Below are 3,357 nucleotides of genomic sequence, written 5' to 3' on the forward strand. Positions count from 1 at the left end.
CGCACGTCAACAAACTGGAACTGCCTTCCCGCTTCAATTGCCTCCTTCACTGACGTATTTCTTTTTAAACAAACTCTTAGTAACAGCACCCTTAGTTGATTGATTTCGTTCCAATCATTTTTTGTGTGTGTTGACTCCCTCCTGAAATGTACTATGTACCTTGAGGGTAAATAAATAAGTAAATAAATGTAAAGAAGAGCTGCGCTCTAATTCGGCGTTACAGGAAGTTGTAAACATCTTTCATATTTTAATATGGGGGTGTTTTTTGTTTGTTATTTCCAAAAATTGGTTGTTTTCCAAAACTAATTTTTGTATCGGACGAACAAAAAAAACAAAAAAAAACAAAAAAAAAACAGAAACGGGGTTTTTCGGTGGAAAAGCAAGACCCAGACATCGGATTCCCTAACCACCAGCGAGGAGCGTATGAGACATCCAAATAGTTCGAGAACTTCCCTGTATCGATAAGAGATGGAAGCGAGATTCTATCTGTGTGGTTCCCAACAAAGAATCCAGCTTGCGGACTGGTGCGCCAACAGACGGATCTGACGTCACACCTCTGCGGTGGCGCTGCTGCCGACGCATGCGCAGACGCTTCACCTCATCCAAATATCGCTCCTGCGCACTGCCCACTCCCGGTGCAAGGGAACGCAAGCTTGTGCGTAGAAAGCGCGTTGGTTTACAAAGTAGATGCGGTGACTAGGCTGCGGTTTTAGTGCGCCCTTCTGTTTAGTCACTACAATGGCACATCGTGTCCGTCCGCGTGGCCTAATGGATAAGGCGTCTGACTTCGGATCAGAAGACTGCAGGTTCGAGTCCTGTCGCGGACGTGTGATTACTTTTTTTTTTTTTTTTGTCAACCTGGCATTTTACAGAGAAGTCCGGCCGGTCTCGTTTTACCAATGACGATTGGTAGACTGGAAATAATGACGATTTATAAAATAACGCAACGTTCGTCGTGTTTCTTCCACCCAGTCTCAGGTGGACAAAAAATGGCAAAAACATCTTGTTTTTTCTTGGGGGGGGGGGGGGGGGGGGCATTTTTCTACATTGTAAACCTCTAAAGCCGAGGTCAGGGTGTTTATACCATCACAAAAAAGACAGCCTGCATACAGATTCGAAAGCGGGTCACCGCGAGATCCGTGCTTCTAATGCCACCTGGCAATGAGTTGAAGGAGAAACTTGGCACGGTGATATTCGAATCACGGATATTGCGGTGACTCGAGTTTGCAGACTGTCGTTTCTATGATTTATGAGCAGTGTGATCCCTGCTTAAGGTGACACGGTGGAAAGAGCGAAAGAGCTATGTGCTCCTTGCCCCATATCTCGCCACTTGATCACGCTCCCGCCCATACCCGCGCGCGTAGAGCGGGGTCATATGATGCAAGAGAGGATGTTGATTGGTCCTGCGAGCGCCTATGTCTCACCGCACCTTAGCTGACATGGAAGACGAACGCCTATTGTCGATGCTCACGTAGATCCAGCTTCAGCGGGGTATAGGACTACGCAGTGTTCCACTAATCCCATTGGATGGACGTCGTTCAGTGACAACATCCATCGATACTAAAGTGACAAATCTAGGACATCGACTTTAATTCGTTTGTTTGTATCTCACAAAAAAAAAAGAAGAAAATTTTGAGGCGACTTCGACACCTGCCTATAATTCTCCCCGATTTTCTCCTTACGTGAAATTCCTAATAGCCAATAAGCGTCACGCCGAAGCCATACTGCCAGTATAAATCATACCAAAGACACGGTGTTCATGGCAGACATGATGAAAGAAGGATCTGCGGTTACGCCTTAAGCGCCTTCAAAGCATGTTTGCTTCGGACATATATCTATATGCTTAGAACATGCCTGCACACAGTGTTTGTACGACCAACGGGGCCGTCATATAAGGAAGAATCAGAGACGGTGTCTACAGGTTACCTCTTGTGTGATGTATCTGCAGTGGGACTGCGACAATAGAGGCCACGCTCTCGACTCGGTTTGCCTTTCTGATATCCATTGTTATAAACATCGCTTTCTCTCATGTTATTCTTGTTGACCTTTGCTCGTAAAGGCAGCTAAAAATTAAAATGAACAAATTAAAGTCGACATGATTTACAAATCCTTATTGGCCCTCGCGTGCCAATCGAGGAAAAGAGAAGAAAAAATGAAAGACGTTTGCAACTGCCTGTGATGCCGAATTAGAGCGCAACTCTTGAGGAGGAGGAGGGTACGGAGGGGAGAGTGTGCCCCTCCTCCTCATCCGTACCCTCTCCTCCTCCCCTTCTCCTCCCGTACACATCCCCTGGTCTCTGCTACTCCCCCCCTCCTTTCCTCCTCCTCCTGCTCCTCCCTTGATGTACTGGGTGAAACAAAGAGACGGTACGCTCTTCAAATCGAACGGAAAATTCGGTTTCTTAACCTGTCACGCTACGACTTTGTGCAACGTTGCCCACAGATGGTGCATTTTTTTTGTAAAATTTGCAAAGAGCGAACTTACCTGAGGAAAAAGTAAAGAAAAAAAAAGGCTTAGCTCCTATGGAAACTCAGCGGCGCCACCGGTCTTCAAACAACACGGCGCCGTTTCGCACGGGACACAAGAGATGGCGCAACGAACGCCGCCAACGAACGAGCATATGGCGCCAAAAGCCAGCGTCTTTAGCAGACGATCTTTTCGACTCAAAAGCGACGCGCGTTCCGCAGGCGGCGACAGTCGCAGAAACAAAAACAGGCGCGGTAGCAACGAGGAACTGCAGTTCCTTGTCTGCTAAATACGCCGGCTCTCGGCGCCGTATGCTCGTTCGTTGGCTGCGTTCGTTGCGCCATCTCTTGTGTCCCGTGCGAAACGGCGCCGTGTTGTTTGAAGACCGGTGGCGTCGCTGAGTTTCCATAGGAGCTAAGCCTTTTTCTTTCTTTACTTTTTCCTCAGGTATGTTCGATCTTTGCAGATTTTACAAAAAAAATGCACCATCTGTGGGCAACGCTGCATAAAGTCGTAGCGCGATAGGTTAAGAAACTGAATTTTACGGTCGATTTAAAGAGCCTACCGTCTCCTTGTTTCACCCTGTATTTTGATTTTGCGATATACCGTGCTAAACCATCTGACAAAGATATATATTTATATTGTAGTATTCTCGCTCGCCGCTTGTCCGGAGAAAGGAAATATAGTTTTCACATCCGGAAGCTCCACTCTGTCTAAGTTCTGCCGGTGCCAGGACAGCAGGAGCAAGGCGGGAGAACGACACAGCGTTAAAGTCACTACTTTGACGACGCACGTGATACTTTCGATGTCATCCTACTTGCTGTCGCCCTGTCGAAGAGTGCTCGGCGTTGTTTTATTTCTTCAGCATTAGTTTTGAGCGTGCTCCTTCG

At 47.1% G+C, this 3,357-nt stretch overlaps 1 non-coding gene across 1 annotated transcript; it reads left to right on the plus strand.

The window, feature by feature from the left end:
• The first annotated feature begins 754 nt into the window (after positions 1 to 754).
• Positions 755 to 827, plus strand: Trnar-ucg. Its single transcript has one exon. It is a non-coding gene; the product is annotated as a tRNA-Arg (tRNA).
• The last annotated feature ends 2,530 nt before the right edge of the window (positions 828 to 3,357 follow it).

Source organism: Ixodes scapularis, unplaced genomic scaffold (genome assembly GCF_016920785.2).
Source record: "Ixodes scapularis isolate PalLabHiFi unplaced genomic scaffold, ASM1692078v2 PGA_scaffold1__304_contigs__length_218370807, whole genome shotgun sequence".
Classification (NCBI taxonomy): domain Eukaryota; kingdom Metazoa; phylum Arthropoda; class Arachnida; order Ixodida; family Ixodidae; genus Ixodes; species Ixodes scapularis.